Raw genomic sequence first — 17,177 nt, forward strand, 5'->3', positions numbered from 1 at the left:
TCGTTTTAATAAACAACCTGGAATACAGTGTACCAGATGGACAAAACAAATTAGAAGAACACTCAGCAACATGGTCAGATCTTAGAAAACAATAAGACGGAGGAGGGTGGAGGGGACTATAAGAATTAGATTAAGACCTAATGTATAATTAAAACACAGGCACATAAAATAATAAAACCTTTTATAAGATATAAACAAAACAATACACACCAAACACATTTAAAGGTCATTTGTATAGGGACTAGTTATAAAAGAAAATGGAAGAACAGTCCTTTAACGAACCAGTGATAAATGGGTATGACACAAACTGAGGAATATCATTAACTCAATATTCCTGTACTTGAGGTTAAAAACTGGTACTTCAATATTGGAGAAGATAATCATGTGACTGTTTAGATACCTGGCCTTTCTCCCGTCTATGGAATTCTTACTGCTTTATTTAAATCCATGGTTGTCTGTGGGACCTTATCATCACCCTGACACTTCAGGCCATGTTCCCATTTGAGTATAGTAGTATTTTGTAAGGATTACTTTTTCTTCAACTCTCAGCTTGATATTTTTCTTTTTAAATGGCACTCCAAAACAAGGTACAATAGCTAGTATAAAAAGATGCAAATTTTTGTGCATTTTAAATTCTGCATGCATCTAAATTACATTGTGTCTCATAAGCAGCAACATGTTTTGAGATACAATTTTGGACTAGTTAACATGAAATTCTCTGCATTTCTTTACTCCTTTGTCTTTGAACTGTCAATAGTGGATACCAGAAGTTAAACCTGTATTACACAACTATGGTAGGGTTAAGGGGGAATTCCCCCAGCTTAGCAACAGTGGAGAGCTAGAGCTGTTACCACCTCACAGTCCAAAGGGTAAAGGGAAGTGTGGCTACTGGGACCTAGAAGAATAGTGGCAGGAGAGGGCCTCTTGACAGAGGCAAAAACAACAACAAACTGGTACTTCAGACAAAGCCATCCTCTTTCATAACAAACAAAGCTGCCCCAAATTCTAAACAGTAATTTTTAAAATTGTGATAAAATATACATAACATAAAATTTACCATTTCAGCCATTTTTAAGTGTAGGGTTAACAATAATTTAAGTTGTCACTGTCCCTTTAATACCTTTAACTGTGTAGCAGGGTAATACTATATAAACGTGAATAATCTTTTTTAGATTATTTTCTACTCTAAAAAAGTTATGAAAGCACCTGGTATGTACAAAAATATATATTTATTGAACAGGTACAGGGGAACCCTAAGGGTACAGACAATATAATTCATCATCATTGTATCATAACATACATTGTACTGATGTCTGAGATTTACATTTTATTTGCCAAAAGAACAGTGACAAAGATGTAACAGATCAAGTTCACTAAGATTAAATTTTTTGAAGTTTTTGTTTTTACTTTAAGCATTGTGGTCCAGGAAAAGAAGGATCTGGATTTCTCCTGAAGTAATGCCTTTGAGTAGTGCCCTGGAAGATCAGATAGTGCTATACACAGGTTCTAGGATCCCCTCCCTTAACCCCCTGTTAAGTAGAAGAAAAAAATAGGGCAAAAGAGTTTCACAAGAAACTTGTAAATGAAAACTTGGAAATTTGCTCTCCCTTCCTCCTTATCAGCTAGTGGGTCCCCTTTATTTTAACGCTTTATTTTCAGTTATCAGGATAAAAACTGACTTGATTAACTAAATCTGTGGCAGTTTCAAAAGCAGGTGGAAAAATTGTGTTTGAGGGTGAATGTTACCCTCAAGACATAGGATACTGAAAAAGGAGAAAAAATGAGAAAGTTATTGATCTGAATAATTCACTTTATAAGCATTTCCAGTTGACAGATTGAATTACTCTGCAAGGACCACTACTACCTATGCCAAAAGTTCCTGAGAAAACTTAACCAAAGTAAGCTCTTAATGCTGCCAAGCAATTGATTTTAAGTATCTGGCATAGGGTAGGCACACTGATAAGGAAATTTTACTATCTACTCACTTGAACATTTCATCCTTCAGAAGTCTAAAGAGAATAATAATGTACATCAATGATGATTTAAAATCCATTGTCAAGGTGATCATTCAGGATTTTTTTCTTTAATACTACCTGTTACTCAATCTCTTATTATCTAGCTGGTAGGAAGCATTCCACTTTTTAAACTAAATATAGGAGCTACACAATTTCCATAGGTGGAAGCATTGCAAAATAATCTCCTTTAACTTAAAGCCTCTAAGAGAGCTTCTATGAACCCACTACTCCCTAATGTCACTTAGATAGTACTATCCATTGAAGTAAAAGGTAAATGGGCCCCAATGAAAGAAAAGAACTTTTTTCTCAAAATGGACAAACCCACTCCTAAGGATGCTAGGAATAAGCTGTGACTATGAAAAGCAGTATTTGAGTTTCAAGGTGACTACTTTAATCATACCCTTTTAATCCTAACTTCAAATAAGATGACTTGTGTCTTGCTAGCAAATTCTGAGGTAGTAAAGGAATAGCTAACAAATTGTGAGAATCTTGTAATAATCCAGAAAAGATATGAAATAAGTAAGGGAAAAGGATAAAAAGAAAAAAAAAGCCAGAGCAATTAAGCCTATATTCAACCATATTTGTTTTATTACTATATTAACAATGTCTTACCTTGTGGAATTCTCTTCTGAGAAAAATAGATACAATTTTGTCCCTAAAAAAATTTCAGGTAGAAAAGTTGAAATGTTAGTTTCAAATAGAAAGCCTTTTGAAAATGAAAAGTTACAAAATGCTAGCATAGTACATTAGATTATTATGACATTTGGTATTAACAAAGCTTAAGAAATATTAAGTCTCAAATAATAAAAGTATGTTATTATCTTCATTAAAATATTTATTATAAAATGTATTACTGTATTATAAAAATACTCTACTATCAAATCATTTTTGCTAAGTACATAATAATGAGTGGCACATTTTCATATTCTAAGACATTAGTACTTAATTGGGTTTTACTCTTGCCAAGATTTGATATTCTGAAGGGTACCTTTTTTTTTAGCTATTCTACATGTCATAAAAGTCATCCCTTTAAAGTGTAAAATTCAGTTACACAACCATCACCACCACCTAATTCTAGAACATTTTCATCACTCCAATAACACTATTCTGAAGGGTATTTTTATTCCCAGGAAGAAACATCTTAACAAATTTAATTTTAAAAGATATACAAGAAGCATACTCTTTACAACACTATGACCATAATTTGTTTTTTTTTAAAATGTGTAGAACAAAGACCAGAAGGGAAAACAAATATCCAAAAACTGTAAGAGTGGCTGTATTTGGAGAGCATTATTATAGTGACTCTTTTTCATATATTTCCTCAAAACTAAAATTTTATAATATTAACTTTATAGTTCTTAAAAAAGTAAAGCAAAAACATACATTTTCTAGAGATACATGCTAGAATTTGTTCTACAACCCAAAGGAAAAACAGAAATACAAGTTGACACTTTTTTAAAAGTCCACTATATTTTTTATTAAATGTTTTTCAAAGTAGATAAAGTAAGTATAAAGTTAAAAAAAAAATTTGGCCACACTTACTAATCTGGTTGAAAAGCCACAGCTGCATCTTACTTTATGACAAATTGACTGTTTCATTACTTTGGCATCTGGGCATCTACTTCTTAATGGTCATTTCTGAAATAAAGATGTAATTAAGAACATATTATAACAAAAATATAAAATCTTTAAGGACAATTATCTAAATATTAGTGACTAGAGGGAACTATCAAAACAGTTCTTAAGCAACCTTCTAATAAAAAACATTAACTGGGCTGAGAATGAGGTGGGAGGGACCACAATTATACAGTTATGCTACACATTCTCAGTATAAAAATCTACAACCGCTTCAGTCCTCAATCCCTTTCACCCATCACACTCTTGCAATTCCTAAGGATGCCACTTACAGACCGGAAAAAGAGGAAAGGAAGACATAGAAAAGGAACCCTAAAATTGCACATTTGGCTTTTTGTTTTTGTTTTTTGTTTTTCTGGCTGCACCGTGCAGCTTTCGGGATCTTAGTTCCCCAACCAGGGACGGAACCCAGGCCCAGGTAGTGAAAGCGCCGAGTCCTAACCACTGGACTGACAGGGAATTCCCTAAAATTGCACATTTGAAAACAGTAAGTTAATTGCTTATTTATTATGCTTGTCTGCTTCTCCCTCACATCTATAAGAAACCTAAGCTCCAAAGGAGATTTTTTTCTGTCTTATTTGCTGGTATCTCTCGAGCACCTAAGACAATGACTGCCATGCCCTAAGTGTTCAGTAAATATTCATTGAAAGAATGAATAACTTTATGAATGATTTAATGTTAATTGATGAAATATTTAACCTGACAGTATGTCAAAATGGCAGTCTCAAAATGCCATTTCTTCCACACATACACCATTAATGTTAATGCCAACTACATCATCAGTATTGTTTCTTTTTGCCAACAAACAAAGCCCATAATTAAAAGACAATCAAGGGCTTCCCTGGTGGCGCAGTGGTTGAGAGTCCGCCTGCCGATGCAGGGGACACGGTTCGTGCCCCGGTCCGGGAAGATCCCACATGCCGCGGAGCAGCTGGGCCCGTGAGCCATGGCCGCTGGGCCTGTGCGTCTGGAGCCTGTGCTCCGCAACGGGAGAGGCCACAACAGTGGGAGGCCTGCGTACCACAAAAAAAAAAATAAATAAATAAAAGACAATCAAGACATGGTCCCCGAACTTCAAGGAACAGAATAAAGGCATCTATTACTTTGTAATTTTATTAGTGCAACCTCTGGGAAAGGCTCCTAGAAGGGGAATTGCTGGACGTGTGATCTTCCTAAATATTGCCAAATAGTGTGGGTGAGGGTCTTTTTCTTTTGCAAACGTGTATGTTCTTTGAGGAGACAGCTAGGAATATAAGAATAAATCTATTATAAGGAGTGAAAAGTTGATCTCAACAATAACCCTCAAGCAACCCAGTAGTACCCCCTACTTCCCATCCTGTAGCTGAATTAATATTCCACAAAATGCTGCTCTTTTAGTAAAAAAAATTGGGGGGAGGAATACAAATATTATTACAGAACTGCTTTTCTTCCTTTCAACAAGCGGTGGAAGAATAAACGAAAATCATTTTTAAACGGTTGTCTACAGAGAAAAGAGAAAGCAAGTTGGAAAGGACAGGCATGCAAGTTAGACTCCTCAGAATATATCTTGTTTCATAGTTTCTACTTTGAAGACACGTTTTAAAGTCAAATGAACATCAAACGATAATGACATTTTGAACATCAAAATGATAATGACTACCACTGACTGAAACATTAATGTATTTTTTAAAAAATCCATCATCTTTGGTTGTCACTAGAGCAAGAACTAATTATCCTGAAAATTGATAATAGAAAAGAATCAAGTATTTATCCAGCCTTTCTTATATGAAAGGTACCCCCAGAGTAACCAGGCAGTCAGTAAGTGAAAGCCCTCTTTTATAGGATTCCAAAAAATAAATGTAGAAGGAATGACAGAATTAGAGAATACCCATTTTGTAATAGTTAATGAAATAATAAATCTAAAAATTGATCAATGGTTGCTAAAACCATTAGATAAAAGGTTGATGGGAAACTTTATAATGGATAATCAGGCTACAAAACCTGAACCCAGTGATTAACCTTAACATCATTAAAAAAGGATCAACCAGAGTTCATGCGCAGAACTATTCATCACTATTCATTAGGTATTTATCCTGGGAGCTCCAATTTCAAAAGATATCCATAATATGACCACTTTTACCACCTCCACTCGTATGATGGTCCAAGCCACCTTATTTCTCATCTGCATTACTGTAATAGTTCTCCATCTGATCTCCTAGCTTCTTCCCTTGCTCACCTCAACAAATCAGTCAGAATAGTCCTTTTCAAAAGAAAATCAGATCATGTCATTCTTCTGCTCAGACCCTCTAACTGAGTACATCTCACCAGTTTCAAAGCCAAAATCCTTACAAAGACCATAAGGACCACGATCTGATTTTACCTTCCTCAACTCTAACCTTATCTCCTACCACTCTCCCTCTTGTTCACTCCATTTTAGGCACATTGACCTCTTTCCTTAAACACATCAAGCATGTTCTCACTTCAGTGCCTCAGGACTTGTACTAATTCCTCCTTCACTTCCTTTAGGACTTGGTTTTTAAAAGTTATCTAATTAAAGAGATACACCCTGGTACTCCAGGCAAGCCCAAAATATCTGCCTCGGATTTCCTCATCTGGCAGAGAATATGTAAGGATAAGTCAGTCATAAATTTTGGAGATGATAATCATTTGAAACACAAATGTAATCAATTTTCGTATCTTTGTATCTAAATATCTATGAAGTTACACTGTCTCTTTTAAAAGATTCTTATGGTCCAAACTTCAAAGAATTAATGAAGATATAGCTACCATAGTGTGCGTGGCTTTTTTTTTTTCAGTTTTTCTTTTGTTTTTAAATCATCTGTATCATAACCCTAGAAAGAAGTGGTGAAAGATTTGAATTATATGAGTCCCATTAAAAAACAACTAGCAAAATAAATGGCATTCCCTTTCCTCCCACTCCTTTAGGGATTTGTTTGAGATTACATTATAAAATTCCAAGTAATCTCAGAAAAAGTTTAACTACTTCCACATTTATCTGTTACCTTTTAGGCACCATGACCACCAGAGAGAATCAAAAGAACTCACTAAACTGTAACATGACTAGACTAGCTATGACATGGTAGGGATGTTTGAACTTAATTATTTTTCTTTAAATAAACAAACTCCTCCTGGGCTAAGGCCTACGCTGCCTTTTAAACATCCTGCGTGTGGTGGCCAAGCTTCAGGGTCTTAAGAGAAATAGCCAGGGGACAGAGAAAACAGCAAGTATGACTCAGTGATCATATTTAATAGTCTCTGAAGACCAAAACAAAGATACCAGTTCTGGCAAGAGTTCTCTAGAATTGCCCCAAAACTGACTTATCCACATACCTTTCATCTGAACAATCTATTTTCACTTAGTTTAAGGCTCACAAAGCATTTGTTATGTGCCTATCAGACCTTACGTAAAAAAATAAACCAGAAGTATTATGAAAACAATCAGCTGGGGTTCTAAGAGTTAGATGATGAATCTAATGTTAAATCTGCTTTTTGGGGGAGGGACGTGAAGAGAACTCTTGAATATTGTTGTGCAGAAATGACCCCATTCATCTGGAAATCAGACTTTCAGCAAGTTTAACCACTTGAAAAAAGGCTAGTGATATTAAAGCAACCTTTTACTGAGCAACTTCTGTATGCCAGAAATTTACATTAGCTTGCTTAATTCTCAGAGCTTCCCTATGGGAAAGGTATTGACAAAACAGAGTGGTTAAATAACTTGTCCAAACCAGAAAAAGACAGCTCCAAAATGCAAAATCTCAGTCTTTCTTTTTCACTGTTATAATCTGCAGTAAACTGGAATAAAACTATTAGTCACAAATACCGCATTTGCCCCATAGGAGTAACATGTAAATCCAGGCTGCTCATTTGAGAAATTTGTTCCATTCTTCCACAGCTGTTTTAAATAAGAGGACAAAAGAGGAAGGTTCACTGTTGTACATTAATGAGAAACATGTAGCATTAGGGATGAATCAGAAGAATATGCTACATTTAGCTCTAAGGGAACTGAGTAAGAGTAAGTGAGGCACAGCATAGCTCACTAATTAGTATTCATTCATAATGATTAACCTGACTCAACTCTAAGTGACTGATGGCTATTCCATATGCGCTGAGAAGTCAGGGAAGAAATGTTAAGACTTAATACAGTGGGTAACAGATATTTACCAAAATAGTTTCTGTAGTTTTCTGGATGTCTGAAATACTTCTCTTTCTCTCCTGATGTATAGATATATACATACACATACATACATTAAAGTTTTTCATTAACTTCTTAAAATTTACAATAAAATTATTAGTTATAATTCCTAATTTTCCTTTTCCGGAAAATTCTCATGTGGAACATGAGAGAACATAGTTCCTGACACTATGAGATAACACATATTGGCTTCAGTTCTTTATACTCAACAGAATCTGATTTTTTAACATGTCATTAATCAGAAAATATTTTGTAGGAATATTTTCTTTCTAAACTGTACATTTAATTTGTTACTAGATGCACCCACTGCTTATCGTACAATGAAAGTAACATACCTATTCCAAAATAAAAAATCAAGGTGATTACCTAACTGTCAAGACGCATTACCCTGGGACTTCCCTGGTGGTCCAGTGGGTAAGACTCCATGCTCCCAATGCAGGGGGCCCAGGTTCAATCCCCGGTCGGGGAACTGGATCCCGCATGCATGCCACAACTAAGTGTCCATATGCTGCAACTAAAGATCCCACATGCCACAACTAAAGATCCCCCATGCCGCAATGAAGATCCCACGTGCCACAACTAAGACCCGGCACAGCCTAAATAAATTTTTTTTTTTTAAAAAGACACATTACCCAGGAACTGTGGCCTTACTATACTAATGTCTTCAGTTATTTGGAGAAAGTGAAGACTGCTTGGAACAAATTATCCCTATTGACTAAAAGACACGCCATTTAAATAATTTACTGCTTTACACAGAGCAGAGACTCAACAGATTCATGATTAAAAGTTCCCCAAAGACCTAAATACATTATGCTAGTCTTCTAAATACTTGATTGTGTCCTGGGAATTTTCAGCATAAATTAACACACAAAAAAAACCTCCCTCACAATCTCAAATCATTGCACTAATGGTTAAGAATGATGAAGGAAAGGGGAGGGAAGGTAAGGACACACTCTTCCAGGATACCAATTATAAATAATGCAACCTTCACCTATGGTGTTTGCTGTTTTGTTTTGCATTTTAACAAAATGGAAGTACACAGCATATGGAGTATGTATTGTTTCTTGAAACTTTATCATACACACCTCCTCTCCCTATAGTTAGTGTTTGTCTCTTTCTCTCTCTCCTTCCCTTCCTTCCTCTTGCACACAATATGAATAACTGTTACTTTTTTAAACTTTGTTTTATATATAAACATGCTACTCACATTCTGGCTATGACAATAAAATATACTTCTTAGTTAAAAAAAAAAAAAAGCCTCTTAACATATGAGTCTATGTAGAACATTAAGGTAAATATCTCCTGGGTTAGTTTTCTTCTATGTGTTCAACATTATACGTAATGAAGAGATATATACAAATAAATAACACAGAACCTGTGGCTTTACTGTTTTTCATGAATTTTAATACCACACACAATAAAATATTCACTATGGAGAGGAACTTGGTATTAAAGCAGATTTACTTTGACTCTATTCCAGGGGGTTGAGTTACTTGAATACCAAGACTTCAGTACTTGATAGTCTCTTCTTGAAGATGCTGTAATATGTATGTGCCCCACAAACTGTTACCCAACTGCATTAACTTCCTCAAAAGTGGAAACAACTTTTATAAAGCTCACTTCAGCCCTTTCATTTTCTAGGGGATAACCAATAACTTCAAAAATAGAAGTCAACTTAGAAGAGTTACATTTTTTTCCCTAAATTCCTCCTTTATCTGCTAGGAGGAAAATACTATCTTCATTCTTTAGTAGTTCTGATAGACTCTAAATATTTTTCAGCAATGTAACAGATACAATTTTTCGCCACACTCAAACTCTAATTTCTCATGGTAAGCACTGCACAAAGAACAATGAAAGAAAGAATGACCAATGCCTTCAAACTGGAAATTAGTTTCCAGCAAAATTAAAAGTAGAATTCATGTCTCATGAAAGAATTTTCAATAAATCCGTATCACAAAGCAATCAATATAAGCTACACCTGTTTTCTCTGAACTACAACTATGAAATATTGTTTCTCCTAAAATCCACATCAGATAATTCAAAGGAATTCAGTGGCCCTCTATAACTTGGTCCTCCTTCATTATACATAAAGAACTTGCCTAATATTCTATATTTAAATTGCACGTAGAAAGAAAAAATGGTAAGAAGGAGGGTGAAAAATCTCATAATTTGGCCATATTAGAAATAACAGATTTTGAGACTGGGGAAAAAAAACTGAAATCATTTTATATTTTATAGGTGAAGAAACTTGAAGAAGCATATGAGCAAGGAAAGAACTGAAGTTCATATTATAAATGGTATTCTACCCTAGAATTACCAATTCCAACAGATCTAAAATAGGTGTTTTAGCTTAATACATACATAGCATATGTAATCAGAACGGATCGCAATGTTGAAGAGTTTAAATGAATGCATGAATTCTGAGTACAGTATATAAATTAAGGCAAATTAGAAATGGCCTATGTATCCTTTAGTGATGACAGAATTCCAATAAGTAACCTGATTCCTTGGTGCAGCTTTTTAGGACAGTCTGTGCCGGATGGATCACTGCTCTGGCCCATTATGGCATTTCTTACTTAGATGACTAATTAAATGCACCATTAGCTAATGTTCATAAAGATAAGAAAGTATATGCCAATATCCTGTTTTCAACCTGGTAGCTTAATAAAAGGACTACTGCCCATTTGACGATTGCTGGTCCACTAAACCAGTTCATAAAAGAGGAATAAATCTCAAAGTTAAGTAGTGGAATAGCAGAGTATATATATAACATCAATTGCATTTATACAAAAACCCATTGTATACAGCCTGCACTGGACCAAAAATAAAAAAATTCACAGAGAAATAAGAGTTCTCAAATTTAAATCTATATTCTAGGAAAGATCAGATTAGGGTAAGGACAAAAAGCATAGTATATTCAATATTAAAAATATAATACTTAGAGAATAAAAATCACTTTCAACATCATGGACATTTACCTTACATTAAGTATTTCTCTATCACCCAACTCACATTTAGACTGTTTACAACAGTATGTATGTGGAAGGGCATTTGATCTACTCAATTTCACAAAAATTACAGCCTCCCATTTAGTCCCAAAGGCACAAGTGAACAAAATAACATTATTATAAAGTGCTGTCTTGGTAGCAAAGAAAAATATGCAGAACAGACAGACTCATACTAAAGGAATAATTAACAAGAGCTGTGGTTCATGAAGAAATACTCTAGCTTCGGTGACATCATGGTAACTACGAGAGTGTGCCTTTATGATTTTCCCCCCAAACCAAGTTGGATATGTCCCAAGTTAAATAACAGCTCCTGTTTCACTCCTAGATATCACTTTTTTTAGCTTTAAAATAGAAGTACGTAAGTCAATTTAAAATGCAAACTGGTATAAAGGCTTAAAACTTATTGTTTAAAGAAAGCACTGATTCTAACTTTAAAAAAAAAAGGCCTTAATGACTTTCCTAAAGCAGAGGAGGAATTTCATCGTTTTCAACTTACCAATGCAAATAAAAAAGGCTATAAAGGATGCTGCTTTATATAGAATATTTATATAGAATAACATGCATGTGTCCCCCCATTCCTTCCATATATATTTGTCTCTGTCTCTCCCTCTCCCAGGGCTGTGTGTGTGTATATGTGTGTGATGTTTCTTCCTCCCTGCCTCTATTTTGGTCACTCTATGTCCCCTCTCCTTCTTGCTGACTTCTATTACACTCTATTAACTGGCTTCTAAGCACTGATATTCAGAAAGCAAGCATTTTATCAGATTGTAGCCTGTGGCAAAGTGAATTAGAAAAATAGCCACAAAATGAAAAAAAAAAAATCATTCAATTAGTTGAAAATAGATAAAATTAAAGCCACAAATTTTCATTTCCTTTAAAATGCCTAAATACATAGATATACCATACATATGACTTTAATAAACTTAGTAGAGTTTATCTAGCAGATTTATTTACAGGATTTTGAGCTAAATATATGGGGAGAGGGGGTATTAAAAGAGTTAGTTTAATACAACAGTTATGAGCACTGGCTTTGGAATCAGCTTTGAGTTCGTGTCCTAGCTCGACACTAACTGTATGATCTTGGGCAGGTTACTTACTCTCTCAGCCTATTACCTCATTTCTAATGTTGTGAGGATGGCCTGTGATAACACCTGTAAGACAGTTTGCGTGGTACCTAGCACATAGTGAGGGCTCAGCACACATTACATCTAAAACATGCAGTCAATGTTTATCACTCTTTTTGTCTGCTTAGCATCTGAACTTCCCTTCTTAAGTCTGGGAACTTCCCCACCTTATGTTTTCAGAAGATCAAAGAGTTTTCCACATCTTAAATTTAAGAACTTCACACCATCTCATGATTTCAGAAGATGAGACACTTTTCCGCATGTCCTACACGGCCACGACACGGGCTATGCCAAACACACATGCGCAGCCCAGAGAAGAAATGGGCAACTAACAAGCAGGACAATAAGAGACCAGAAAGAACTCTCTCTCACACTAATGGTGGAGCAACTGCAGGAAGGTCAAGTCTGGGGCAGAGGTGACAGCACTTATAGTCAACCAGTGCTAGCCGTGTCACTGGGGCAGGCTGTGGCGTCTGTCAGTCTGTCTCTAGATGGCACTGGCAACCTCATGGGAATCGTTGTGCAATGTGATTTCGGGCACTGTTTCTGGCTGCTCAGCCCTGAATCTGGTTCTCTAACTCTCAAAACAATTTGATGAGCCACTGGGCTCTATCCAATACCCTTTTAAAATACACGATACGCTTTTACTGGTTTTTACTGCCACCAAGAATTGTGACGGAAACAATCAGGCAGGGGGAACATCCATTCTCACCTACCCCACCCCCACAGGGGAAAAAGATTCTGTTTTTAATCTCTCCAAAGAAACACAAAAGTAATGTTCACTTTCAACCAACGGATTTATCCTGTGAAGTTTTGGAAACCTTATTTCTATAAATTTTGGATAATAATTTTCCTAATTTGGAATATGAGAAATGTCTAATCAGTTTTAGATTTATTTCAAAGGAACACAGACAAGGAGAAGTGATGACACAGGAAAATACGTATGTGCAAGGAGTAAGTATCATTAAGGTTAAGAGAAATTATCCCAACATGCCTGAAATCAACCTCACTGTATTCCCAAGCGCCTTCTTCCCAGCAGGAGCTTTTCACTTGGGGTTCTATAACCAAGGAGTCCCTCCTCCTCTTAAGGGTTATTTTAAGGTCCAAAAAATTTTAATTATCATCAAAAGGCCTTAAACATTCCTATTTTGTTTTAGCAAATAACTCTAAAATATTTGTATAACAAAACCATTCAATTCTCTGTTAAAACAGTGCAGAGCAAGTCAGTGCCTGATTGCCACAGGCTGATTTTTCAGTATGTAAAATACACTCCTCTCCCTCTGCCAGATTTCTCTGCATGGCCATTTTATAGTTCAGTAATGCTTTTTCCACTGTTTAGAATGTTAAAACTCAAATCTGTTCATTTTATTACTTGTCAATATAAATGTAATATAAGGTTTGTGGGGAGTGTGAAAATGGCGGGTTAAATATGTACTTTTTTAACCCCAGGAGCCAGTTACCATATAGAGTTGAATGTTTTAATGAATAAAAGAGCAATCTAAACAAAAGAGCAGTCTTTAAAAAGTGATAGTCTTTTCAGATTAAAATTTAAAAAAAAAGAATCAAGCATTTAGAAATGTATATTGACATCTAATCTATAGCTATCATATTAAAAACTCAGTAAGAAAAAAACTGAATTTCGACAGAGATTTGTGAAAGAAAATTAAAAAGGCCACAAAATTGTAGGGCTCATGACAATAATACGTTAGAGCTATGTTACAGGACCTTGAGAGTTAAGCAACTTACCCAAGGAACCTATCTTCTGATTTAGCTGAGTGATGTCATTAAAACACCTTCAGCTTGTTCTTCAAACAGATTCAAAATAAAGTTAATTGCACATTGCACACCATATGGTATTAATTCCTGGATTTAAAATGACAAAAAGTACTAAATCCAAGGCAAGTAATTTCAAAACTCAACTGTTAATACTCTTTTTAATATAAAGTTCTGACTTACGATAATTTATAAATACCCTGGACTTATCAATGTAGAAAAAATCATCAAGAAATGTAAAAACTTTTCATAGTATCCATAACTCCGAAGGTGTGTAAAATCATTTTTGCCTAAGTGCTGAGGGCTATTCCATTAATCACCAGTCATAATTTATTGGCTGTTATTTCCCGGATTCTGTCGGAACATAACTTATACTAAACACCACGTATTTAAATTTATGCCATTTAACAACAACAAAAAAGAATTTTCTGGTCATAATCTACCTGCTCTAAAAAGACACCATAATCCCTCATGGAAAAGTTCCTTTGTATTTGGTCACATTATATTAAACACAGAAGGAGCTCTGTACTCAGGAGAGTAAGAAGAAAAAGTTCACAAAAAATCAAACTCTTCTTTAAATGAGGCATGTCCAAGTCAGTCTCACAAACTAGCTATATTTACGTTTCATGAGAGGCCTCGGAGAAGCAGGTCTAAAAAAGAACTAAGGCTAGCTTTGGATGACTACCCTGTTATGAAGAGTAACTTATGCTATGAAACTACCGTTAACAGCCAAAACATTAAAAAAAAAAAAAAAAAAAAAAGGAAGCCAACAGACTCCCCATCAAAATAAAGTGCAAGAACAAAAAGTACATGATACCCAGAAGAGAACAGGGAATAAGTATGTGTATAAAGAGACAAAGAAGGTTTACCGCAAAAATGGCAAACCCAAGGCACATGTACTGCTATTTCCCCTTCTTCAAAACTGGCCTACGCAAGTAACAGGTGACAGCTCTGTAGAGGTTAGCAAAGGCCTCAAAAACCTCTAGATGGCTATTACAAAGCAATGGGAATTATCAGACCAAGCAAAATATTGCCATTCCTTGTTTAGACTGACTGGAAGAATGTTACTCAGAAAAACTATTAACGAGGAAAGGAGTGTAAGGAAAAACAATAACAGTAAGCCACAAATATTTACTGAACTATTTGTTTTATTTTTAAGGTTACATACACTGTTTCATTTAGTCCTCACGACAAACTTCAAAACTACTATTACACCCACTATACAGACAGGAAAAACACCGAGGTTTACAGAATTTTAAACAACCAACTTGCCAGAGTCATACATACACTAGTGGTGGTACTGGAGCTCTAACATGGACCTGAGCACTTTACCACTCCTTTTAATGGATCGGGCAATTCAACTGACCTAACCCTCTATCCATCCTCCCATGTAAATCCACCAGGACAGATTTTTTTTAAGTAAAAGTTTAATTATTTAAGTATTAGCATGTTTCTAATTGAAAGTCTGGAAAATATAATGGATGTACCAAAAGTCCTATCTTTTTTATTGCTTTTATAATTAGTATTTTAATGAACACCTTGTACATAAATCTCTGTGCACATTTTTATTCCATTTATAAAATATTATAAATGGAATTCTGGTCAAACAGTGTGAATATATTCTGCCAGAACATCTGATTTTAATATTACTGAATTGATGAAGAGATTATGGTTCCTTAAGAAAAACAACTGTGCCTTATTCTCCCTTACCCACAATGCCTAGGCACATGAGCAAGTCTCATGACTGCTGAATGAATGGAGGGTTCTCTCCCCTTAGCACACAGTCAGAGACTTCGAGAAGAGAAAAATAAACAGAGCAGGCTCCCAAATTAGAAGACAACAGTTATGCCACATATCGAATTCATTAGTGGGCTGCATAAAACTCTTCTTAGGGAGAGAAGAACATGAACGTTAACATTACCATTCAATGTATTTCCATGTGTTTAAAATATATTTCCATGTGTTTGGTTATTTTATAGTACATTTAAAGAATACAGTATTTTAGTAGGTATATAACACACTGAAGACATTACTTCTCCCAGTTTATTATCTATATGCCTTAATCTACTATTGTCCATGGAAATCATTTCAGAACACGTTCATATAGAAAATTCAGAGCTAAATATTTTAATAGTAACTAGAGTTGCTATTTTACTTTGATTTTGCATATCATCTATTTCCATCAAGTTCTAATGATATCATAGCAGGCAATGTCCCCATAAAGATGAAAAAGATTGACTACAAAACATTGTATCAGCAGGCACTGATCCAGCACTTTAGATGTATTAATTTAATCTTTATGACATTACATGATATTACGATTATTAATCTCTCTATTTTATAGGTAAAGAAACTGAAACAGAGAGAGATTAGAAACCTGCTTGTTTTGGGACTTCCCTGGCGGTCCAGTGGTTTAGACTCTGCGCTTCCACTGCAGGCGACACAGGTTCGATCCCTGGTTGGAAACTAAGATCCCGCGTGCCACACGAGTGCAGCCGGAAAAAAAAGAAACCTTTTTGTTTTTTTGAACCTAGGTATTCTGGCAGCCACACTTCTAATCACTACACAGAACTGACCCGCAGCATCAAGCAAAAAGCACTGAACAGCTTTCCGTGGACATTGGTGACACAGGACACAATGAGAGTATGTGTTCCAGAAAATAGGAAATTCAACCAATCCAGGTGGATTATTTACTCATTAGGTAAATAATTATTTATTATGGATCAAAAACTGTATCAAAATTGGGAGTATTCTCCTAACCTTGAGAAATACTAGGTCTAAGAAAGGTGGAGACAGACCATCATAAGATAGATATCTAGTGTAGACAGATCTAACCTCGCTAGAATAAAACAGAATTTTTACAAGTGCTATGGCACAGAAGGCGTTATTAACTCTGGCTAGGGCACTCAGAGAAGCTGCACAGAGGAGGAAATACCTCAACTACACCTTGAATAACAGACTTGTACAGAAATTTGTAGCTAACAGTCTATCTCCCCACAGAAGGGTCACTGCTGTGAAACTGCTGCAGTAGCTCAAAACATGTCTCAGCACTGCGGAACCATCTTAGGTTTGCTGGAGGAAGAGTATGGGGCTGCAATAGGTCTGAGTGATCAAACCCCCCGTCAACACAATGGGAACCAGCAATAAGAAGCGGACTATCTATCCAGCTTAATTTTATAGCCAGTATAGCTACAAAACTGCCTTTATTTGTTTGACATACCTACATTTAAATTTCTAATTTAGAAAAACCTATATTTTAAAACTAATAATAAGGAATGGAGGTGGGGAGTAGTAGACCTTCGGTTAATCATGACTGGCCCTGACCCCTTCCTGAAACCTCACCTTAAAAAATTAAAGGAATTTTTAGAAGTATAAAATCCATAAGGGGCTTCCCTGGTGGCGCAGCGGTTGAGAGTCCGCCTGCCGATGC

At 35.5% G+C, this 17,177-nt stretch overlaps 1 protein-coding gene across 1 annotated transcript in view; it reads right to left on the reverse strand.

Annotated features, from left to right (window-relative positions):
* The window catches only part of FRS2 (fibroblast growth factor receptor substrate 2), a 77,558-nt gene extending 74,888 nt beyond the window's left edge, over positions 1-2,670 (reverse strand). The window contains exon 1 of the mRNA XM_079936617.1: positions 2,628-2,670. The gene's annotated coding sequence lies outside the window, so the exon portion shown is untranslated. The remainder of the gene's footprint in view (positions 1-2,627) is intronic.
* Positions 2,671-17,177: the final 14,507 nt, after the last annotated feature.

This window comes from Stenella coeruleoalba (genome assembly GCF_951394435.1).
Source record: "Stenella coeruleoalba genome assembly, chromosome: 11".
Lineage (NCBI taxonomy): Eukaryota > Metazoa > Chordata > Mammalia > Artiodactyla > Delphinidae > Stenella > Stenella coeruleoalba.